Here is a 26415-nt window from a genome sequence, read left to right on the forward strand (position 1 = left end):
CCTTTGAACCAGCTATAACATACCTCTGACTCCCTCATTAATAATAAGATAAATTAAATCTTCAATATGTGTTCATTTTATAACGAAATGGGGGTTATGATTTAATTCTCTTCTAAAGCTTATTCCTTAATAGTTTTGGAAATTGCACCAAGATACTCAGTAGATTCACCTGACAGAGCTAGGTAATTTCTTTGCCAGAACAGCACACCTCATGGGTATATTTTTTTCTTGTCTCCCAGAAGTGAATTAAGAGCAATAGAACTTTGCTAATTTTGCTTCCTACTTTAACTTTCCACTTTGTAAATTTTGTTTTGTTTTCGTTTCAGTTTATTTGCGGTAAATAAGTTATTCCCCATTGGTGACAATAATGATAGAGAATTTGATTTTATGGACTGCCATTCAGTGATCTGTAAATAAATTAACGGTATACACATATCTACTCTGTGTTGGGTGAGAGAAAAAGGAGAATCTGTTTCATTAGTTATTTGTTCATTTAGCTCTCTTGTTTACCTATCTTGAGCTCAAATCAATTAAGAATTTCATGCCAACTAGGAAGGAGAATAGCTCTTTGGTGTCTGGAAAGATCAAGGTTCGGGTTTCTGAATTGACTCTGCAGCCAGGGTAAAATTGTAGTATTAGAAAAGATAAGCTCTCTCAGTGTCTATAAGGCTATATGTCTATTAATTTAAAAAGGTCTTTACCTCTCATTGTGAGTACATAATGCTTTCCTACTCAGAAAGGGTATTAATAAATTGGATTATACATCTCTAAAAGCAGCTCCGTTCTGACTGGCTTATAGAGATAAAATGCACTATTTATATAAACTGAACATTACCAAAATTCCAAGAAAACAACGAAACTGATATTCTAATATTTTAAATGTGTTATACTTTTTATAATTATTCTTATAGAAATTAACTCAGAAAGGTTTTAAGAGCCAAGTTCATAAAATTAAGGTAAATGGCGAACAAAACTAGTTAATAAAATATGTTTATCTTTTGCTTCTTTTATCAGTTAAGTATAAGCATACATTTTGATTCCATTAGAGTAACTTTGTAAAATGTATATAGGCTTACTGATCAAATAAGCCAATATTACTCATACACCATGTTTCAGATTATGAAAATGTAAAACTGTATTCAAACTGAATGATTATTCTGACAAATTTTTTATTTTAACAGTAATTATGCTTTATATAGTATACCAGTTTACAGATAACTTCAAAGAACTTTAAGGCAATTGAAAACCTTAGACTAATATTAAACTGAATTAATTAACAGATAATCATTGGCTTGCTAGATCATTCCTAAGTAAGATAGAATACTAAAATTTTGATTACTACGCAAAATTTCAAGTTTATATGCTTTTGCTTTTTGTTATTGTATACTACAGAAAGACGACCTTCAGGACAAGTAAATGAACATGTTCATTTTTGCTACTTCGAGATCTTGTACACTGGATCCCATTTTTATAAAAGTAACATGGTAGGTAGGTAGGTAGGTAGGTAGGTAGAAAGAAAGAAAGAAAGAAAGAGAGAAAGAGAGAAAGAGAGAAAGAGAGAGAGAGAGAGAGAGAGAGAGAAAGAAAGAAAGAAAGAAAGAAAGAAAGAAAGAAAGAAAGAAAGAAAGAAAGAAAGAAAGAGAGAGAGAGAAAGAAAGAAAGAAAGAAAGAAAGAAAGAAAAAGATCACACAGAGATATGTGTGCACGTATATATTTAACAAACTGTTAATGGTGATTACCATTAGGGAAGTGAGAATTAGGTGAAGGGAAGACTTCTTTTCACCTTTAAATAATTACTGTTTAAATATTTTAAATATGCTCATACTATTGCTGTTTAAAAAGTTTTAACTAAAAAACTGCATTTAAAAAAAATTTATTCAGTATCAAACAAGACTCTTAACAAAAAGGCTCACTCTAGCCAAAAAGTTATTTAAAATTCTGTTAAATATTATATAAAATATACTTAAAAAACATAAAAATGGATGTTTGGGGGAAAAGTGATTTTTTTTTAGTCAATAGACATTATTTTTTCATAAATTATCATTTAAATTTCTCGACTTCAATCTCAATTTAATGTTTCACTATCAATTTTATTGTTAAAATTTTATTAAATTCACCATTTCCATTCCATAATTCTAGTTCTTACCCTCACCATCTCTTTTGCATTACTACAAAGGCTTGCTATGTTATCAAGATTCTGACTCTACTTCTAGTCAAACTGTCGACAGCCACTCTCAAAGCACAGATCTGATCATGTCATTCTATGATTAAAAACCATGCGTAGCCTACGAACAATAAAATAAAACCCAAAATCCACTGCACAGAGATCAAGTTTCTCTATTCGTTTCTACCCTATCACTGCAGAGTTACTATACATTCAAGCCAAGATATACTGCCATTCCCCAAAATCCATCCTGTACTTTCTACTTTCTATGCTTTTGCTAAAGCTGTAAGGACTACCTTGAAGGTCCTACCCTCAAAATCCAAAATCACTACACTCACAAATCTTCCCAGCTAAAATTAATCTTGCATCCCTCTCTATTCCCTTCATACCAATAATACAGGTAATCTGTCTTACAATCGTGTGCATGTCTATTTGACCCATAAGAAAGTATGAGAGCATAAACTGAAGCCCATATACTTTGGGGTCTGATAGGACCACGAATATGACAGACTCTCAACTTTTAAGTAAATTCATAATCTCTTAGTGCAAATTAATTTAGTAAGTAGTAAGTCAAGCCTGAAAAGTAATTGCATTTTGTGGGCCTGTGCTTAATTGTTAGTAGCTGAGCAATATGTTGGAAAGGATTCTGAGGTGCAATCTAGACTCTGCAGAAAAGAACCACGACCGAACAGCAATACCTGCCATGGCAGCTTATCCACGCCAGATGACTGCCACCCCCATTTTCTGATAATGACCTTTACCGCAAAACTCCGCACCTACAAATACTTTCAGGATGACCCTAAGAAAGCTGGTAATGATATTAGATGTAAGGGTCATTCTGCAAATCACTAAATAACACGTATCGAAGATTCTGCCCTCTGGTGAGTCAGTCTGTGAGTCAGAAGGGCTTTAACATTTTCCTGCCAGCCACAAGTAAAATGGAACATTCTGTTCTTTCACTTCTTTGTACTTCTACCTGACTGTCTAAAATGAGAGTAATATATGTTATCTCCCAAGAACATCTTAAGTATTAATAACTCAGAGGCACAAGATATGCCCAGAAGAAAGACACAGTGTTACTACGACGTGTTTGGGGTTCTATCACTTGGGGGAAAAAAAGATTAGAATATGAATGCGCTATTTCCTGTCAAGAATATTTATTGATTTCTAAACACACAAATAATTGCAACATAAATGATATCTATCATCTTGGACTGTGGTCTTAAGACTAAGCTATTCTGACAGCTCAACTGCAAAGTTTCCAAAGCTGCTTATATGATGAATATTGTCACTTCATTTGTTGATGAGCTGCCTTTTGTCTTTAAACATTCATGAAAACGTTCTCCTACACTTGCTTATCGCTTTGAAATGAAATGAAACAGACATTGTGAGTCTGCTTTATTTTAGTAGTTATGCTGTCTTTGATGCACTTTACCTGATATGCACTCAGTTAAGCAATTAAAAAATGCAGTCATAACAACTTGAAAAAGTAGATGTTGGCTACATCATCTAACGATATAATCTCTAAAATACTTCAACATTGTCTGTGAGCTTTAATTTAATGCTGAACTAAGAATAACACCTGGTACAAGGCTTAGAAATGTCTGAAATTTTCTAAGTTACCTTCTGTAAGAATAATTTTTTTTAAGTAAAGCACATTTAAAGTATGGTGGTTCACATTTGAAAGAATTTTGAAAACTACTTACAAATTCCTTTTTTAAAAAATTGTAAATCAAAATGTTTTGTCTGAAAAGGAATCTACAATTGGATAAGAAAGCAAAAGGCACAAATATTAGTAAGCACTTACATGACTCGTACCATGCTTACCACTTTATCCTTGTTAACTGTTTAATCTTCCTAACATAATAAGGTGGTAGATTTCATCCCACTTTAAACAGATAAATCAGGATTCAGAAAGGCTAAAATACTTGTTCAATGTTGATACCGAGCAGGACCCTGTTGGCGCCACCCACCCCCACCCCCATCCTTGCCTCTTGTTTATAGAAAAGCTGAAGTCTCCCAGGCCTCCCTGAGTCACAGAAGAGCAGGCTCAAGCCATTGATTAGGACAAGCCTGCAGGCACCGGGGGATGGCAAGGACTCTGACTACCTATCTCAAAGATTAACTGAGATAATTCCTTCATTTCCCTTTAAAACATTCATGGCTGAACAGAACTTTTGGAGATAGTTTATGGTGGGGGTGGAGGAGATGCTGGATCTACCAGATTGCAGGCATTTTGATTAAAAGCAACTTTCCTTTTTGTTACCAAATCTGTTGCCCCCAGGATCATACCCTTGCCCCTCCCTCAAACAGAAACCAATTACTCTTATCTAAGTATCAGGGGGCAGCTACAGACAGAAACAAGACTGGTTAGAACCTGTGGAGCCCAAGATGGTGGAGTATTTGACTTCCAGCGGATCTCAGGCTTCATCATACACTCATTGTAGTGTATTAACATGCTAAATGACACACCCACCAGTATCATGACAGCTGACGAATGCCAGGACAATAACCGGAAAAGCCTGTACAAGGACTGAAAAGCTCAAAGGCGGACTGACTGGCTCCATCACACCAGGTAGGAGGACATGATGGCAAAAGCTTCCCATAAAAATCCACAGGTCGTAGCTGCCCCTACTGGCCATCTTGGCTGCGGCTCCCCACACAAGTGCCTTTTCCTCACTTGAGCGCTTTACTTCCTTCTCCCTGCTAGAGCACTTTCCTTCCTTTTCCTCCTTTGAGAAATAAAAGCAGTTTTCACTCTGTCCCTCTGCCACAGCTGTGAATTCTTTCCAGCTGGCAGGCAAGGACCCACACTTTGGTGGGCCTCCTAATTTAAGGGTCTTGCTATCTGCCAATAATGTCACAAGTTCATAAACTACTGAAGAGAATTCAGGTTCAAATCTACCTCGTTTTGGGATCCATGAAGACTGTCCTCCTGACAAAGTAATGAAATATTCTGAGAGGTTTACTGATAAGCTAGGGACAAGAGTGAAGGAAGGAACTGGATAGCTAAGGTTCGAAAAGAAGACTGAAGACTGTGAAGAACCTAGGTATTGATTAAAGAAGTTTTTGCAGAGGAACAAGTAAAAACTTACACTTTTTCAGCCTCCTTTCATATTCATTACTTTATCATCTGAGCAACCACCCACTTACATTCTTTTTTTAGTTTTTCAAGTAGCTTTTTAGAAAGTATGAATTGCATGCATTTTAGGGATTTTTACATAGGCATAAATTCACCAGAGTCCAAGAGCAATGAACTGAACAACAATGCTCATGACTATATGCCCCTATCAGTCATTTTTAAAGATAACTACATTTTTTTTTAACTTTATGTTACTCAAGCACTTCTCCCATATCCCCTTCTCCCATGTTTTTTCTGGCTGTCATCTGTGTCAAGCTGATTCAAAGGCTTGATTATAGCAATTAAATAAGCAAAATGACACCTTCAAAAGTAAAGATTTAGGGGAAAGGGTATATAGCTCAGTGAGAGAGTGCATGCATGCATGAGGTCTTGGATTCAGTCTCCAGTACCTCCATTAAAATAAACAGGTAAATAAATAAACCTAATTACCTCCCCCAAACCAAAACCAAACATAAATAAAAGTAAAACTTTAAAACAATGCAACTTCATTCCAGATTCTTCATGGTTTTAGAGTGCACACCAAGCTCAACACAAACCCTATTATTGGATCAAGCTGACCTTTTTTGTCCTCTAGCCACTCAGGCAGACAGGGACCGAAGTAACTTGTGAAAGATGGGCTCATAATGACTTTGGGGCTTAGGAACATTAAACGATATTATTAAACATAGATTGAATGTACATTACTTTCTGAAACTTTGAGGGACAAGGACAGTACTGGCAGGTAAAGAGGAACCAGAAGCTCCCCTGGTCAAACTATAAACGCTCTCTCTCCAAACTTTATTATTTAATTCAGGTAAAACTCAATAACTCCATAGGGCTCTCGAATGAATGGGGACTCCTATTTCTTGTCAGCACACCAGTAAGTGCTCCTCAGACCACTCCAGATTTATGCTCCCTTCACTGGAGACCAAGTTCTTTGAGAATACAAACTATGTCTTTCACTCACCTGTTTCCTCACTGGACATGGGCTGGCACATAACTGGCATTTTGCGAATGTAGGTTGAAAGCAAGAACAGAATATCCCTTAACAGTGACTTTCTGAGAATTTTGTTAGTTTTACCTCAAATCTACAATATAAACATTTATACATATAAAGCATTAACACAGCCAGGCAGAAAATAGGCAGTATATTTCAACTAATATCTGAGGTCCTACAGAACTGGCTTATAAGCTTCTGTTTATGATCTCCTATTTTCCTAGGTAGAACAGGTACCCAAGTTTATGACGCTGATTTTTTCCCAGCCTTCCACAAACTGCACTGGGTAAGCCCAATGAAGGAGCCAATCTCTTTCCTGATGGCTTCCTTCTTGCTTAAAAATTTATTCTAATTTGGAATCTCAATCCCACATCCATGACACCTAACTCTTTAGTTTTTTTTTTTTTCAAGGAACTAAAACTTTTGGCATAAAACATTATTTAAAAAAAAAAACTAAATTACAAAAGAAATAGGACATAACACAATGAGTCTGCCTGATTGTGCTCTTTAAATGCTGGCTCTTTGTGTGATTTAATTACCAAGTATTTTAGATAATTACTCTGCAACTTTTAACAGAAGTAGGACACCCATACTTCAACATTTTTAAAAAGCAAAAAAATCCTCAAACTAGTTAATGGTATTCAATCAATCCTAAGAGGTACTGACACTGAGAATCTCCTTGATTTGACAAAAATCAAAGTGATTAAAGTTAGATACAATATCTGTAAATTGATCATGATGTAAGGCATGAGGACCATTTAATTTAAGAGCAATCTTACTGTTTTTAGGACTAACACAATCCAATTTGTTCCTCTGGAGGGAAGCCCCACCTAATTCACTGCACACCTCTACCTCAGATTACTACACCTTTTTTACTAAGCATCTGAGACAAGATCCTAAAATAAAACAAAGTAAGATACAATGCCTGCTAGGAGAAGTTTATGATCTGGCAAAAGCAGTCATGTTTTCATTGTGGTAATGACTTAGAATACATTAATTCAGTCATCAAATATTTATTGAAAGCCTTTTTGAAGACATCTATTAAAAGATTTATTACAAATCAGGCTCTGTGCTAGAGGCTGTGGATACAACAGACACTCCAATACAGAGGAAAAGACACAGAGACAAGGAGAGGACAGTGAAGTACTGTAATTGCTATAGAAAAGTATGGGGTAGCGCATGTGGGCACAAACAACAATGGCTTAATTGGGAAAAGGGGGTTTCATAAATAGCTTCATAGAGGAGGCAGTGCTTGAGCTGGGTCTCAAATGATGAATGGCAAATAACAATAAAGACGCTGCATGTGAGAAGCAATACAGCCTAAGTAAAGAGCATAAACAAAAGCACAGAACCAGTACGGCACAGTCAGGAAATTGTTATTAATTAAACAAGGACAGTGAACGGGTTCGAAGAGAAAAATACGTGAAAACTTACTTATTCATGGAGCACAAATCATAAAATCTGTTTCTTCTTCTGTAAGTGTAAAAAGTTGTGTAGAACAGATGAGAGAAAAATGTTTAAGAATTATTCAAAGTAACAGTAAAGTCAATTTCAATGAAAAAACCCAAGGAATAATCTATTTTTAGAAGAAATTAATACTTCAGGAAAACTTTAACAAGAACGTGAGGGAAAGGATTGGGGGGATGAAAACAGAAAGCTGAAAAAGATGCTCAATTTAACTCTAATAAGAGATAAAAATGTAGCCAGAGGGGAACAAAACAATTACCAGAGCCTCCTGAAGAACCGAGAATAAATAAGTTGCGGCTTTTCTCAAGAATATCACAGTAAGAAAAAAAACTCACTCTTTAACAATGAATTATAATATGGATAGGAACTGAATCTTAAAATAACCCTCTATGCAAACATAGCTAAGGCCAAGAAAATGGGACACTGAATGTGAATGAGACAACTACTACAACCGAAAAAGAACGTAAGTCAACGAACCTACTTCTCACCACCTAAAGAAATTAGAAGTGGATAAGAAATCAACAAAGGAAAGTGAAGAGCAAGCTCTAAACAAGAAGATGACATAATAGCACTGCAAGCAGAACTGTCTGATTCAGATGATGCAGAGAGAAGTTTTGAAAAGCAGTTTGGGGAAGAAATCTTAAGTGCAAAGGGAGATACTGAACTGGAAGCCAGTCAGTTTCATCATCAAAAGGAAGTTAAGGAACAAATAAGGAAAAATGAAACTGTAAAATGACAGCTGGGAAATTTTCAATGAGACAAGAGGACAGATGAAGGAAGACTGGTATTTTTGTAGAGGTAGGAGGTGAAGTTCAGGGAAATCTAAAACTTACTATAGAACAAATAGAAAGCAAAGAGATGTTGGAAATACATGTGGGCATTGACTATCCAAAGACGAAAAACACCAAGTGGAAATTCTGATTGATGTAACTGAGAAATCAAAACCCAAACTGTCTACAGGTGAAAAAGAGTGATGTGATTTGGGATAAATTACAAAATAATACTGGAATGACCACCATAAGGAAGAACGCCAGCAAAAGAGGATAAAAGTTGTAGATAACCTCAAAAGGCTTTGTCTGAATTCTATAATCAAGCTGTCGATGAAAGATTAAGGTAGCTTAAAGGTTGTAAAACAGTGACACACTCAGTCTCTTCATGTGGAGTGATTTCATCTGCGTGTAGTAATGGTCTTACTTGTCAGATCAAAGGAACAAAGGGAATCACATTCAGTGGACTTAGGGACAGAGTAAGAAATTTGCCTGCAATATTTTTTAAAACCTGAAATGGTACTATAAAACATAACTATTTTATGTAAACATTTCTGGTTTTGTAAGTGTCTCATACAAGGAAAACCAATGTAGAACCTAAGATGGGTATAGGTTTAGCAGTTTTTATAATGTTCAGCTGGATTTTTAAAATTAATTTTGCAACATTTCACAGTCACTGTATAGTATACTTTGGAAATTAGATTTATTGTAGTAATATCGTAAAGAAGTTGTTTCCTACTTAACAATGCATCAATACCCTTGCTACCCAGAACAGAATAGAAAACATCAGAAGGCATTATACATAGTGAAGGTATTTCATGACCCTTTAGTTTCAGTTATGTGTATGTGTGTGCAGCATGTAAAACATTCTGAACATTGTAAGTTTCAAAATACACAAGGATAAAACATTTTATTGCAATGTCTAAGAACTTTTCCTGCACAGGTTTTCCTTAAAATGTAAAGACCTTACCAACACACTTTCGTATTTACAGAAAACCTTATACCCTGACTGCCACTCATCCAGAGGGCTGCTCCCCTAATTCTTCCCCTTTCCCCAGTGCTTCTCCCCCATAACCAGCTGACCTGAGTAGACACGGTCACCTGATGGCCAGTATACAGAACTGTATATCTTGGGGCCCCGTTCACTCACATCCTCTCCCTCACCTCACATTCAAGATTTAGCCTCTTCACCCTGAAAAGGAATGTGTGCACACAAGTCACCAGTTTGTCTGTCTTCACTCTCATAAGTAATCCCACCCCATACAATCTCTTATTCTAGCACTAACCGTAAAATTTTCTGCAGTAATGAAAATGTTTGACATCTGCCCTGTCCAGTACAGCAGCCACCAGCTCTTGAGCCTTAGAATGTGACTATGGTGACTAAGGAACTGAATTTTTATTTAATTTTAACTCATTTAACTTTAAATAGCTACACATGGCTAGACGCTACCATAATGGACAGCACAATCTTACACACAAACTTAAAAACAAAGTATTTATCCATCTCTCTTTCTGTCTTCTCAAAATTCTTCCCCAGTTACTATTTCGGAGAAAAAAAAATCCTCTTGTTTATTTTCACTCCACTTATAAATCAAAACCTTAAGGAACAGGAGCTAGCAATGCAAAGAGTACTCTGGAGCAATGAAAAGCCACTGAAGGTTATAAGTAGGAGAGTGACATGATGTGATTTCATAGATCACTCTGGCTGTTATGTGAGAATGAATTGAAAGGGAGAAAACAAGGAAGCAGGGGCATCAGTTAAGAAGCTAGGCAGAAAGGAATCCAGATGAGATATGATGATGGACAGGTAGGCTGAAGTCGATGGACAGAAAGGAATAGAAGAGCTCAAGATGAATGGGGAAGACAGGAGCTATAGCACTTGATGCATTAAACAGGAAGGGATAACCAGGGAGTTTGAAATTTGCAGATACTAACTACTATATATAAAATAGATAAATAACAAGTTTATACTGTACAGCACAGGGAACTATACAATACCTTGTAGTAACCTATAATGAAAAAGAATATGAAAATGAATACATGTATGTATATGTATCACTGAAACATTATGCTGCACACCAGAAATTGACACAACATTGTAAACTGACTATACTTCAATTTAAAAGAAAAAAACGCACCCCCCTAATCCCTATTCTTAGAAAATACACGTCACAGTATTTAGGGGTAAAGCTTCACAGTGTATACAACTTACTCTCCAATGCTTGGCACGTGTGTGTGCGCATATGTAAGAACATATGTACATACAGACAATTATGTACACATATACATATATATGTACATGTGCGAGAGAGCAAATGATAAGCTTAGGTGAATCTGGATAAAGATTATTTAGATATTCTTTGTACTATTCTTATTCTCGCCATTTTTCTGAATATGAAATTATTTCCTATTAAAAATGTTTTTTAAGCCGTCAGTCCTAGATTTCTTTTATTCGTGCTAATAATTCCAATTCTTTTCAACCCATCTCATATATATTTCCCCCCAAGCAGCCATCTTGTCTTTTCCATCACTCAGAGCAGTGTCCCCACCAGGGAGACAATCAAACACATCAGCTCTACAAAGAGATGGTGTAACAAGAGGTGAGGACTATGACAACAAGCTTCTTGCAATTTGCAATCTCCCATGAAGTATATCTACATTTCTGCTCTCTGGAATGTCCTACGCCCTATGTCCTAAAGGCTGCTACATGACAGCTCTCTGCTCAAAATGCCCACTCACCACGTTGGTCTACCCTGAGAACACCCTCTGAAGACTTTTTTCTTCCTTTCTTACCTCCTCCACAAAAGAGCTCCCTAGGCAGGACAATATAAGCCAAAATGATACACACACCCCTCTCTAAACTTCAAAAGGCTACAATACAGAATGCTCATATAGATTTTCCAAGGTAATTTCCAAGTGAGAATCTAGTGCCAGCCTCATAAACCCTAAACTTATCAGAATGTAGATAAAGATCAACAATGCAGCAACAACAAAGACTAACAAAAATACACTTGACACTCCTGCAAAATATTCACAACATGTAAAACTCAATATTCTGAAATATGTGCTAAATCATCCAGAATATCAGGGGCTCACGTTTTAAAGTGCTTTTTTCTGCAAATTTGGACTTCTTTAAATGTTACAAGCAAGACAAATTTTAAAATCTGTGAGCAAACCAAGAAAAGAAATTCAAGAAACTAAAGAGTTCTTCTGTGACTATATTTGGGTTCAGAAAAATAATGATTCAATACTTAATGACCTGTGCTTATGAAACATATTAGAGGACGTAGAGGTAAAGTGATTACGTTACCACATCTGCACCATCAGCATATTAAGCTGGCATCTTCCGGGAACATGTAACAATGGTTATCAGGAGCCTCTCCTGGGTATCAATTGGCAGTTAAACAGTATCTCTTCAAAGTACTACTCAAATATATCAGCTTACAATTCCCCACACTAAAGCTCCCATTGTCATCTGTTCTGTTTCAAGACCTTCCTATACTTAACTGCTCCTTAACTCGCTTTTGGACACAAAGCATCAAGTGTTGCTGTCAAACTTTTCATCTCTTTCCTAGCTCATTAAGGAAATATCCTACAAGAGTATTTCTTGCACTTATCTTTTCTTGCTTTCCTCACTACTCCTTACAAATCGTATTTTTGACCCTTAAACAAATTTCTTGTAAAAAGCGTAAATTTCCTAATAAGGCTGCCTAACAGAGATATTTAGCAAACTGACCTTTAATGGATACACAAGGTTTAGTCTATGGTTCAAGCACTATTCTAGGGTGGCAGACCCAAAACTATTTCACCTTTGGCATTCCTATAAGACACAACCAACATGCATTTCCTACAGAATATCCAGGACCAAGCAGAAGACTTACTTTCAAAGGGGCTTTTTACAATGGTCCACTCAGGATATCAGAGTCTGGCCCAAGGAAACAGTAAAGGGAAAGGAGAGGGAGCAAACAGCTCTATCAGCAAAATTTGACAGCTAAAGGAAATGAGGGATAGGAGGATAGAAAGATAATTTCCAGGTTTATAATTTTGGTAACTGAGTGACTGACAGCATCACTAACCAAGACAGGAAATGGAGTGAATGCATTAATCTGGAGAAGACCATGTCCTTAATTTTTGATGTTTTAAGTTTCAGGTTTTTCACTAAACGATCATATGGGCGTTCTAAATAGCAAACTTAAGGACTGGAATGCTCAAGAAAGAAACTGGGTTGCAAACATGAACACAGACATGAGATCATGAAAAGTAACGTGTTCAAGAGAGCATAACAGAATGAAGAAAAAAGAGAGCAAGCTGAAACCCCAGGAAATATGGACATTAGTTATGACAGGTGAGAAAGAAGAGGTAAGAATGAGAAAGATGAGAGAGTGTTACCATGGAAAGCGAAGGAAATGAGGGTGTCAGGAACATGTGCACGATCATCTGAACGGTTCACACGCAGGATTTAACAATTAGGAACTATGTTCAAGGACAGATACAATTTCAATAAGCAGAGGAAGCAAGAGTGAAAACACTGTCTTGGGCCAGGGGAAACAAAAAAAGGACGAGCGTGAAGTATATTTGGAACAGAACGTAAAAGAGTTTTGCTGGAATGGAAGGTTTCACATAGAAGAAGGCAAGAAAGAAAGTCTGGGCCAAAGGCTTCGCATTCCAGATTTTTGTTCTAGTTTAGATTTCATTCTGTGAGAAAGAAGTTAAGCCCAGTAATCTTTTTTTTTTTTCCTCTTTGAGACAACTACTCTAGTGACAACATCCATGAAGAACCAGAATGACAAGAGAGTTACGGCAGAACAAGCTATTAAGCACTCTTATAATTATTTAAACATAGTAATGAGGGCCTGAAAGAGGCTGGCAGTAGACAAAGTAAGAATTACAGGGAACATGAAAGAGATACTCTCTAATCCCAGGGTGCCCTAGATATTCTACTATTACTATATTATTCTACTCATCACATTGCATCATAATCATTCATGGACTGAGATCTTCTCTCATTCGGCCTCTCATTACTAGTACTAACAAAACAGGAACATGGGAAGTGGCCAAAAATTTTTTCATTGACTTACAATAGAACTCAGTAATGATACAGAAGTGAGACTTAAATTTAGTTATGGCAGAAAAACCTAAGTGACTTATAAGACGGTGATACAGAAAACACTAATGGAGAAATCAAGATGGAGTGTAGGGAATGAGTTTAAGATATGTTTGGAGTTGAGGGGGGTATGTCTAAGGACAACATCCAAATAGAAATATCAAAGAGAAAAAAATAAAACCACTAAAGAAAAAAATGCAGGTGTTAGAGGCACTGACCTTCTACGCAGCCAAAAACCAGAGTATAAGTTATAGTCAGTTCTCCCTGTACTTAGTCCCTCTGTATCCACAAATTTTACCAATCACAATCATGCAGTACTATAGTATCTACTACTGAAAAAAAAAATCCATGCATAAGTGGACCCACACAGTTCAAACACAGTTGCTCAAAGGTAAAGTGCATTCAGATATTCAGACAAAGAGAAATTTGAGATAATGAAATCATCAACAAATCTTATTATTGACTCCTAAGAACAAACACTTAATAAAATACCAATTTCCTAAGACATTTTAGGGGTATGACTCTGTCTTTGAGAACGCTATCTGAATTGCTTATTTGCATATTCTGTATAAGTTAAATTGATGTAAAAGCCCAACCAAATAGGTCAATCAAAACTGAGGCAATACTGAATAATTATTTGCTTTACTTGATCATTCATTCAACAATTTATTGAGTGACTATCAGTTTGATTTGGAGCAAGGAGGACCAAACACAAAGCAAATAAAGTAAAATACAGCAAATACTACAGCAAAATAACTGCAAAAGGTAAAGGAAGACAGGTAACAGAGAACAGAGATAAAATGGAGAATGGTTAGATGATGAAAATACGCCTAGAAGCTGTCCTGGAAGAGGAGACATCTATGCTGAGCTTTTTAAAAGTTGAAGTGTTTTAACAAGATAGCTAAGAAGTTGAATGGTTTTCTGAAAGAAACTAATAGCATGTACAAAGGCATGGAGATGTCAAAGAGATGCTCATCTCATCTTCGTGGAACCATGAAATAAGATGAGGGCCACAGCTCATGGAGGACTTTCTGTGCACTGATAAGAAATCTGACCCTTATCCTGTAGTCCTGTGCTCAGAAACATCAGATGTGCATTAGACTCCCCTAGGGAGCACTCCAAATCCCCTAAAGCAAGAGTGCAAGTGCAGACAGGAGGCGGAAAAGAAGAGGGGGAACTAACTTCCATCGACAAGGAGCCACAGAAGGTTTTAAAATAATAACAGAATCTGTTTCGGGTATCCAGTAATCAGTAGCATGGATGAGTGACTAAGGGAAGAAAATCTAGAGGAAAACCAATGAAGATTAAGAAGTGACTGCAATAATGCTCTAGCACTCAATATTGACAAATACTTACTCAAACGTAAGTGAACCACAGAAAGAAGCACATAAAGTGCTATAATAACTGTAATATGGGCTTTCAACATGAGTTTCAGAACTCATCTCAGATAACAACTCAATAATTAGAAGCAATTACAGTAAAAGTGCAGTCAGGGACATTAGAAAAAAGAAAGGGAAAAAGAGAGGCCATCGAGTTTTCTCCTTAGAAGTATTCCATTTATTCCATTTAACTTGAAAGGTTTTTTCCTATTTTTTTTTTCTTTTTTAAAAAAGTACTTCATAATATAGCGGGCAGAGACTATCGAATCAAAATTCAGAACCTATCACATGGTTACTGCTGAGAACGATAACCAGGGAAAAGTTACCAGAGAAAAATAGGTTAACAACAACAACAACAAACAAAAGACCATTTAACAGATTCCTAGTAATTCATAAACAGATTTTGTTACCCACATATAAAAACTACCATTTTAAACTGATGAAAATTCACCAAGTTGGGGAGAGGGGATGTTCTTTAACACCTCTCTCCACTAGCCACTGCCCTCTTTTGAAAGAAAAAGTCAATACATATTGACATAACAATAATAATGTTAGTCCTTGGGGTCACAGATTAGGATAAAGTTAATTTCATTTATTTTTCAAAGAAACGTCTTGTAATATTTTTCTCCTCTCTCTACTGGATCATTCTATCAGCTACAAATACTTTTTATTTATACAAATGTACTGGAAAAGACCCATCTTTAAAAAAATAAAAATTCCTTGACTCCACATCCCCTTTAGCTATCACCCTGTTTTTCTCAGTTTCATTTTATAGTAAACTCCTTAAAAGCATTGGCTGTCTCTGATGCCTCTCCTACAGTTCTCTCTTAAAACCTTTTCCAACCAAGTTGTCATCTCCATTAGTCCACCATGAATAAGTTAAGGTCACCAATGATTTTCATACTGTTAAATCTAAGTCACATCTTAGTCCTCAATCTAACAGCAGCTGATTTCCTCCTTAAAATATTTCACTTGGCTTCAGGGATACCACTTACTCTTAATTCTCCTCCTTCGGAGGGCGCGTCTTACCCTCCTTTGCTAGCTCTAGCTCTAATTCTCCATCTTCCGGTCTCTCTCTGTGTGCTAGCATTACAGAACCCCAAGCAAAGTATCTGAACTTCTTCTCCAGTTGCACTCACTCCCTAGAGTACCTTAGTCAGCTCCAACGGTATTAAATACTATCTCTATGTCAATGACTGAAAATTTGTATCTCCAGCCCCACCTCTGACCTGACTTGCAGACTCATGTATAGCCAGATGTTTGGGCAGTATCTTCACTTGGACTGCTAACTTAACATAGCCAAAACTGAACTCATTCCTTCCGCCTAAAACCTGCTTCTTCCCCAGTCTTCCTCATCTCGGCAAATGGCATATCCATTCTTTCAATTGTTCAGGCCAAAACCTATAGCCCACGTACAATCAACCATCAAATTCCGCTGGCTGTGCCTTCAAAATGTATTCAGAATGTGAGCACTTCTCCCAACCCTGCCTAAAATCACCATCATCTCTTACCTCAGATTATTGCTGGAACCTGCTGAATTATCTCATTATGCCCCACCTCTGACATTCTCTACACAGCAGTTGAGAGGTCTATTTAAAACAAGTCAAAATCCTTCGATGGCTTCCCACCTTTGGAAAAGCCAGAGTTCTATTAGCCAGCAAAGCCATATATGATCTAGTATGCACTCTCCACCAACCCCCATCCCCTCCCTCACCTCTCTGATCTCATCTTCCACCAACCACTCCCCTCAATGCCTCCACTGACCTACCTACTACTCCTCAAACAGGACAAGAATGCTTCAGACAAAAGTCATATGCACTCTTCTTCCATCTTCCTCAAATGCTCTCTTCCCTAATATCTGCGTAAATTAGACCACAGTCTCATTTCTTCCACATCTCTGCTCAAATACCACTCATCACTCAGTCCTCTCTAGCAGTCCTGTATAAAGCAGCAGCATCCCCCTTGCATGTTCTTTCCACCTCATTCTGCTTTTTTCCCACAGCACTGTAACAGGTGATATATTACATCTATACTTATTTATTTTCTGTATCTTATTATTAGAATGTAAGTTCCACAAGGTCAGAAAATTTGTTTTCTTTGCTGCATCATTACTAGCAAATGCTCAGCAGGTATGTGTTGAATGGATAGATGGCATGAATGAGGAAAATCCAGGCTCAGGATCTGGTCTCAAAGCCTAGGTTGAAGAAACTTACAGGGTAGAAATTCTCAAGTCCTAAAAAAATGTCAACTGCAAAAGTGGCCACAACAATGGCCAAGTCTACAACTCTAGCTGATGACAAGTCCAGACTATTCTAAAATAAATAAAATAAGCTTGAGAAAAAAAATTAAACAAAGGAAAGAAGAAAAAATGGCCATCCCTGCTTCCTTATTACTTGTAAAGAAGTATCACCTGGATATGTTTCCTGTAAGCTGGCCTACCAAGTCAGACCAAAATATCACTAGACCCATTCTACACATTTAAATAGCTATTATGAATAATCCCTGCTTTTCTAAGCAATGGTCTTCTGAGAACATTGTAACTCCCAACCCTAACACTGGCTGCCAAGACATAATGGTCAGAGAAAGCTCTCAAATTTCCCCAAAGCACTCAGGCTGCAACCAAATATCATTAATATGATGACAACAATTCAAAGTACCTTACGGTATCTGCCTATCTCCATTAACTCTAGTGCATTCCCTAGGGGCTTAGTCATCAACGATTATGGTATCTTCGTATGGGGGGGTATGTGCATGTGTGCGTGTGTGCGTGTGAGAGAGAGAGAGAGAGAGAGAGAGAGACAGAGAGAGAGAGGGAGGGAGAGAATATTCAAAGAAACAGGACCTGGATTTTTTTTTTTCCTTTCATTTTAAAGAGGAGGTAGATTGCCAGGGAATAGAAAGCATCTGTTAAGATACCAGAGGTCACCTGGGCTCTTCAACATGACACCAGAATAGAGATTGCAGGACCGAAACCCTGAGATATCCAGCAATCCTCAGCTAAAGAGCTGTCTTGCATCTCCCATTACCACACACAGAACTGAAGATGCAGGGCAGGAGACCATGCCAAAGTAGACAGCTGGGCGCAGTAATGGGGGAGAGGACAGTGGTAACAACCGTGGAAAGGAGGGGAAGAGGGGAATAATTACCCATGTTTTTTCTCTTTTTTCTCTTCCCACTCTACTTACCAAGCACAGAAACAGGGCACATGCATACTAGGAAAGAGAAGACAGACAGTGAAGGATAAGGATGTGCTGAAGCAAATGATAGCAGAAGAAATCAAGCACAAGCTTCCTAAGTGACACTTTGAAAAACAGAGATAATGAAGTGAGTCAGGAACTGACCAAGGCAATTTAAAACAAGTCTCCACACCTTAGATAACTATGGAATTATACAAAGAGAACAGACATTCTAAATTATTTGGAATGATGGTCCTGGGGTAATTTTAAGATCAACAATCCTTAAACATGATCCAAGTATTTTCAAACTAACTTACTGATCAACCTGGAAAAGGTGAAAAACTTCAGCTTTCAGGGAAGCAGCCTTTAAGAATCCTCTGGCTTCCCAATGAGTCCAAATCTCAAAATAACCAATTAGAAGTCTTGAAAGTCAGAGAAGTAACTCCCACAGCACAGGAGTATTCAAGAGCAATGAACTCAGCAGAGAAGAGCTGAAAACTCAAGAGATTACACCTATCATGCTCTTGATTGGTCAATTCACTTAAAAAAGAAAGAAGCATTCTGATTGGTTGCTCTCAATGGGCTGAGTCACACCCCAGCATCAGCACCTGTAGCAAGCAGGTGTTGGAAGCTAAAAGAGGCCACAGGATACTTTGAGAAAGGTACTGGTGTGGGGAGGGAGGGGTGTCAGTAAAAATGAAAGGCTATTTAACTCTATACAGCCACTGGCCATCAGCAAATCACACTGGGGTACACCAACCAAAACTGTAGCCTGAAGTGGCATTCTCTGTTTACTTTTGTGCTAATGCTTCCCTGTCCTTAACACTCCTCAAATCCTGCACTGATGGATCACCCTTCTCCTTGCCAGCTGTCAGTCTCTAGAGCTGCTCCTCCTCCAGCCACTCTGATTTTGGTGATTTGGTGTTTCCCACCCCCAGTTCAGTCTCTTGCCATCTTCCCGTATTAGCTCATGCCTTCTTCTAAGCCCCTGCCCTTGGCAAGCACATAATCCAGTGGGGGAGGTAGATGTGTCACTGAATTAGGTACAATAAATCACAGTCAGTGCTATGAAGTGCTGTGAGCGCATATTCACCTGTCATTACTCCATTCTATAACTTCCAAGTCAACAGTCCAGCTTCCCACTCTCCTACCAGTTTCTAAGCCCTGTATCTTTTCATAATACCCTCTGATCTCCACTTTCACTTTGCAGTTCAGGCTTCGTTTCTCATTAGACTTATTTCAACCACTTCTCATCAGAAACACAATGCAATATATTTCCACATTGCCACATCAGCCATCTGCCTAAAAGATATAAGATACTCTATCATTCCTCTGCTTTGAAACATCTAACATTTTTCTAGTACCTAAGAGATAAAGTTCAAATCCTTGGCAGGGAAAATAAGATAATGTAATATTCTTTTCAAATAGAGCCCTTTAAAAGCAGGCAGACTGAGTTCTAGCTCCAGTGCTACTAGCTGTGTTACTTTTGGCGGGTCGCTTTACCTCTCTAAGGTTTCTCTTATTTGCAAAATGAGGACATGCAAAGAACCTACTCCTAGGGTTGTTATGAGGATTAAGTTAGAAATTCCATCCAAATACCAGCAAAACACCCAACATTCAATCAATATTCACTATTACCCCCGGGGACTGTCTCATCTATCTAGAATGTCTCACTCCCCAAAGGAAGCAGATAACGAAGGGTTTGTTTTCACATATTTTAGAATAGTTAACAGTAAGTTAAATCAGAAATGATAGTCTAGTTAATCCTGAACCAACAAAAACTTCAATTAGCCAACATATTGCTTTCATGAAACTTTTTCGTTTGTCTAAATTTACTATAATTTATTTAAAAGACAAGTGCCCGTTTATAAAAAAAAAAAAAATTACCAGGTTAGTTTCATTTTGTTTTGTTTTCTATTCAAGTTCAGGAAGAAAAGAGGCAGCAGTTTAACAACTGAAACTCACTTAGACATTCATAAGAATGTGTCTCTATAGTATAAAATCCACATAAATTAAACCCAATCTCAACTATATGTTATTTGTTAAAGATTCAGACATATAACAAAATGAGCTCTAGAAGCTTAAGAAAATAAAAATATGCATCAGATGGTGGAGTAATGTTTGTTCTTGGACCTCACAATCAAAAAATGAAATCAGAAAAAAATTTTAAGTCAGTGATTTAAAAAAATTGTAAACTGTAAAGTCTACAACAATAAAAATAAAAATAAAACAGATCACAAACATATTTCAAGAGATAAATATATTTCTGGTGTTAGGTGCTAACAAAAATTGGTAAGATTTCAGTATATTTATGGGCAAAGGACAAACAAGTTATACAAAGGAGAAAATAAAATTAGAAAAATACTGCATTTCCTTTTCTATTGTGAATAGCGATCTTAGATAGCAGGTACCCTTATATCCATTTGGGGGTGGAGGGGACACTTAATAGGAAAAGCCTGTAAAAGTTAAAAATAAAACTGGTCAACCAAAGTGCTGGAAGCAAATGTAAATCAATACTACCTTTCAGAAATAATCTGACAATATTTTTCAGAAGTGACAAAAATTTTCGTAAGTTTTGACCTTCTAATCCCCCTTCTGGGACTTTAGCCTAAATGACGGGAGCAAAACCAAGGACATCTACATGTTAACTGCATCCCCTAAAAATGGGAAGCAGTTTGGATATCCAATTACTAAAAATAAGTAAATCAACTCACTGTAACACTGTATAATAATTTAAATGTATAAAAACTATAGCAATAAGAAAACATTAAATATGAAAGCAAATATTAAACATTTTATTTATGCTTTGATTGCAGGACAAAATCAGGTATCTATGACAAGAAATAAATAAGAAAAAATTTTATTTTGATTTTTTTTTCTTATTTCTTTGACTACTAAGTTGACTGCTGGAATTGACCAGGCCTACCACAGTAAGTACACATTTCAAAACTAACTTTTCAGAGGCATAAAACCACAATTTTTCTTTCCCCAAAAATCTATCACATAGGAGAAATCAGATAGGTTCTTCTCACATACAGACTAGCCATACATGTAATTTCAGCCATGCTATTAGCTAGCTGTAACCTTATTTTATTAAAAAAAACTCTCATTTTACCATCAAAATGTAACTGTATGTGGGGTCTCCATATGGTGAGCAGAAGCCACTTATTATGGGACATCTGGACAGCGTGCCCCAAGCACTGTCAAAAGCTCTCCCGACAAGTGGGATAGTGAAGCTTGGGTTTCTCCTGTATCCCCAAATGAATCATCATGTTTCTTAGCCACTCCAGGGCTCTATGATCCTGGAGTGGCAGGCAGCAAAGCAGTCAAGGAGGTTTGAAGTGGAAGCTGATCCTCTTCCTCTGAAAATTGGCAACCTCTTCATTTTCCCCCAAAGCACCACGGAATAATGAAAAATACACAAGCATGACATAGGAGATGTGGGAACCAGGTGACTCAAAGCAACCTCAAGCAAGTTACTCGCCCTTTAAGGCTTTAGTCATTTGATGGGTAAAATTTTTGAAGTTGCACCAAATAATCTGTTAATTCTTTCAAGTTCAGTATTCTATTAGTAGACCACTTTAACCAATGGTAGGTCCAACTCTCTCAAAAATCCCCCATTCAGACTGTAAAACAAGACTCAGGAAACTGGGGGCAAGGGCACAGATAGCAAAAGACCCGGACTGTATCCTAGCTCTGTCCCTTTCTACCTACACAACTCTGGGCAAATTTCTTTGTCTCAAAAAAATCCTAAGACTAAAGCAGCAGCAATCCTTACTGGTCATACCCTTTTTAATCTGGTGTCATAAAACATTGTTTTTTCCTGCTGTAAGTGGGGTTTCATCCCTAATCAGCAACAATTTTCACTTCATTCTTGGAAATTTTGAAGTACCTTGTGCAATTTTCTCTTCTAAGTTTTCTAACATGGGAAGAGGTAGTACTCTACCTATCTTAAAGCTCTATTCAAGATTAGGAGCATTCCTCAAAAATGTAGTCAATAAACAGTTTGTGAGCACCTGTGCTGTACAATACTATGTGTTAGAGTTGCAAAGGTCCCTTCCCTTAAGAAGCCCAAAAGTCTGGTGGAGACAGACGTATTAACAAATCATTAACTACCAATTGACAAATGCTAACTGCAGAATGTACAAGGTACTAATGGATCAGTGGAGACAAGGAGGTTAAGATGCCTGGAAAAGAATCAGAGGTGATATTTTGGTCAGGTTCTGAAGGGCAAGTTGTTTACTAGATAGAGAAGAATTCTCTAAAGAGGCAATAGTGTAAAACCACAAAGGAAGATGTCATCTTCAGAGAAATCTAAGTAGTCTTTGTATGGAGAAGACAGGCAAAAAAATGGCAGAAGATAAAATTAGAAACGGACGAGGGAAGGCTATAGCTCAGTGGTAGAGTGTGTGGTTAGCATGCACGAGGTCCTGGGTTCAATCCCCAGTACCTCTGTTAAAAAAAGAAAGAAAACAGACAGACAGACAGACAGATAAGGACCAGAAATTGTGAAGGACTTCGACTTCTATCAAATACAGATTATGAAGAGTCACTGATGGACTTTTAAACACGGAATCAAAGTCCCCTTCTTCCACCAAAGAAGTTCAGTCAAGACAGCAAACAAAATGCAGGTCTGGATGTGGAGAGGCAGAATAAATTTTTTGCTGTGTTTTTTTACAATGAAGAGTTCTTGCTGTTCAGGATGGCGTGTAGCAGTTTCTTACTATGGCATAATAATACTACGCTTAAGTTAAAACAGTATGAATTACAGCTAAAGGGGTCAAGAAAGTGTGTGTTTACCTAAAAATTATTTGACATGAGTGTTGTTGAGAACACTAAGAAAAACAAACAAATAAGAAAATGCTAAGTAATAAACGAAGAGAGGTAAACAGTACCAACACCTGAGAAGACTGATTTCAAGCAAAACATTCAGGAATGTTTAAATCCTTATAATGCATCGATTACAGATAAGACATGGGTTTTGTGACTATCATTAGAAGGCGAGTATCTCAAATTCCTTCTGGTTAAAGAAGAGGTACCACCACCAAATTCTCTTTAAACTAACAGACGATGCTTTAAAAAGAAAATAAAAATCGGGCAAAATTACTAGGTTCCATTAATATTTTAATGCTCAAGAAAAAAAGGAGAAAAGGAATGCCTTTCAAAGGGCTATTTTGAAAAACCTAAGCTCCATTTACCCCACCAAGGGAGTGAAACGTTCACACTGCGATCCGGGATTACCGAGAGTCCCTGCACCAGTAATTTCCACACTGTTCAGGCCTAGACTAGGCACAGCAAGCCTAATTGGCTGGGTAGCCTACGAAGATGAATTTGCAATTATTGAAATCCAACCTCAAGCTTAGCTGTCAAATGCTCTCTCAAAAAAGTCATTCTTTTTACCCGACAAAAAAAGTAGATGCATTAAAATAATAATAATAATAATAAATATATATATATGCATAAAAACAGCAGACGTCTAAAAAGGAGAGAGAAGCATTTGAACCTACAGCAACGGTGTGGTCCACCAAAGTTTTCTCTCAGGATGTGTCTTAGGGTGTGTCTTTGTTTGGGCCCAGTAATTTAAAATTAAAAAAAAAAAAACAGTCATTCGGGGCACCCAGGTACTTTCCCTTACCAACCCTCACAAGCATCCTGGCTCTGAAATCACGGGGTATCTCTGCCTCGCCCTGATTTCTCCCTAGAGAAGGGCCGCAGCCCCAGCGGCCCAAGGCTCCCTTGCGCCTGTCACAGCCCCTGGGGCGGGGGGCGTCCAGCCTCCAGGCTCCACGGTGGCCCTGCCTCAGGCGGCTCCCGGGGTCCCGAGAGAGCCGCCCCGGGGGGCAGGAGGCCGGAGGGCGTCACGGCCTTATCCCAGGAACCTGGGCCTGGGCCCCGGACCGCGCCCCCCGCCTGGGGCTGCAGCTGGCGCTCGCCCCGCCCGGACTCCGGCCCCGGCTCCCGCCCGGACCCCAGCTCTCACCGTGCGGAGGTCGCGCTGTCTCCTTGGCCGCGGCCCGGCTGCGGGTCGCCCAGAGACCTACAGGCCCAAGGACGGCAGGTGAGGCGAGGGGCCGTCCATCACATCCCCGCCGGCCCCGCCGCCCGATCCGCAGCAGCGAGCATCGGGTCCACGGCCTGAGGGAGCGCCGGACTCCAGAGCCACCGCGCCCCCTCCCTCGGCCGGCGACTGGGACTCCGCCCTCCAGGGCCGGCGCACTGCGCGCGCGCAGCCCCGCCCCCCGGGGCGCCCATGCGCAGGCGCGAGCCTCTCAGAGCTAGGCCCCGCCTTCGGGCCCGCCCCCGCCGCCTGATTCCGGCCTCAGCCCACCTCTGGCGCCGCCCCCGCTCTCTCGCCAGCCTTTCCCAGGCTCCGCCCCCACTTCGGGACACGCCCCCCCCCGCTGACCTTGCCTCTCTGCCCCCTGACTCAGGCTTTTTGCTCAGCCCAACCTGTGACGCCATCCTTGGTGGCTTACCCACCTTTCGTCGGCCTCCTGAACCAACATTTGTCGCTTGACCACGGCCAAACCTGTCATCGCCTCCCAACCCGACCCCGAAAAGTTAGTTGTAGTCTGAGATTTGGGAGTGACATGAGCTCCCCTCCCACCTTTCGGTAAAGTGGACACCTCCAACATTCTGTGTTTGCAGTCTATCCCTGTTCCCTGCCCTCCCGTGCTTGTTCTGGGGCATGCCTAAACCACTTACCCTGCTTACCACACCAAAACACGGGATCTTGCTGAGACTGAGGGGAAGGAAGGGGCACCCCTCGAGTTCTGAGAATGAGAACAACTATGTGACACCATCAATCTGGATTTCTTTGGCCGGGAACCAGGTCCTCCTTCTCTTTGGGGCTTCCATCACCCACAGGCCTACTTTTCCCCGAAGGCTGGGCCTGTTGAATGCCCTTACCTTGGAGGCCTCTTGGGTCTGGCTGGAGCAGCTCTTAATGTGGCAATAGACTAGCTGTTATCTGAAATCCTTGTGGGCCGCACTTATCAACAGCTCCACTGCAGTAAACTATACTAAAGGAGAATTTCTTGAAAGATATCCATTTCCTCCATGTCTCCAGATCATTGATAATCCGAGGGGAAAAAGAGTGGAAATTACCAGACTGACAAGAGGGGACATGCCTGATTTGTAGAACCACATTTCTCTTAATAATATACTTTATATTTGGAAAATAAAGAGTCGTTCTTTATATCAACTCCTAAAATTAAAGACTGAATTTCTTGGATAATAAAGTTTATATTTAAAGTATTGAGAAAGACTAGATCCAGACACTACAATTTATCTTTGGATTAAGTCAGGTCATTAGAAAGGCAAATACCAGACTGAACACTTGAACATATCTCTCAAGAACATCCCTTAAGAAATGCAGTTACTAACTGTACTTTGGAGTTTATGCCATCAGCTAAATTACGAGGTGGTACAAGAAATGTCTCCTTACAGTTTGTATAGGGGAATTGGGGAAGATGCTACATGTTTGACAGCCGGCATATGAGGATCTGGGCAAGGAACATCTCTCGGGTCCCAAAACCAGAGAGAGCTATGCTTCTCCAAACTGCTAGGCTGCTATCTTGTGATTCCCTGAAGACTTAAGGTGGTCATGTTTTCTCTTTTCTTTGGCAGCTTTTGAGTACTGTCACCATTCCTCTCCTCCTCTACAAAGGTTACTAGGTGCTTACTTTGTGTGAATAGTTCCCAGCTTCCTCTAATTTTTCTTATTGCTATTTAGTCTTTGTCCCAATTTCCTCATTTCTCTGGTCATTATCATGTCACATTAATTCTATCAAGCTTGTCAAGCTGTATAAAAAAAGCTTTTAATATTAAATATAAATATATATATTAAATATAACTAAAATTGTATGTTTATATATTTATATATATATTATATATATATATCCTTAGAAGTCTTCTCATCAGTGAGGTTAAGGGTAAAAAGGCAGATCAAGATGAGCAGTTATTCACAAATTTAAGCATGTAACGGTATCACCTGCAGAGCTTAGCAAAGCACAGATTGCTGGGCATCACCCCTAGAGTTTCTGAGTCAGGAGGCCTAGGGTGGTACCCAAGAATCTGTACTTCTAATAAGTTCCCCAGGAAATAATGCCCAGGGACCTCACCTTTAGAGCATTGCACTAAACTTACCTCTTCAACAATCTATGCTACAATCATCCTAATCAGGTAGATGACCATCTCCCAGGAACCCTTGAATAACTGATGGGAGACAGAGGTCTAA

General features: G+C 38.7%; 1 protein-coding gene across 3 annotated transcripts in view; it reads right to left on the reverse strand.

Moving 5' to 3' along the window:
* Nucleotides 1–24370, reverse strand: part of CCSER2 (coiled-coil serine rich protein 2) — a 120659-nt gene extending 96289 nt beyond the window's left edge. For 2 of the 3 annotated variants that reach the window (XM_072971186.1, XM_072971188.1), the window contains exon 1: nucleotides 24157–24370. The gene's annotated coding sequence lies outside the window, so the exon portion shown is untranslated. Of the gene's footprint in view, nucleotides 1–9681; nucleotides 9710–24156 lie in introns of all 3 variants that reach the window. The other variant, XM_072971187.1, reaches the window with a different exon arrangement.
* Nucleotides 24371–26415: the final 2045 nt, after the last annotated feature.

Source organism: Vicugna pacos, chromosome 11 (assembly GCF_048564905.1).
Source record: "Vicugna pacos chromosome 11, VicPac4, whole genome shotgun sequence".
In the NCBI taxonomy this organism is placed as follows: Eukaryota; Metazoa; Chordata; class Mammalia; order Artiodactyla; family Camelidae; genus Vicugna; species Vicugna pacos.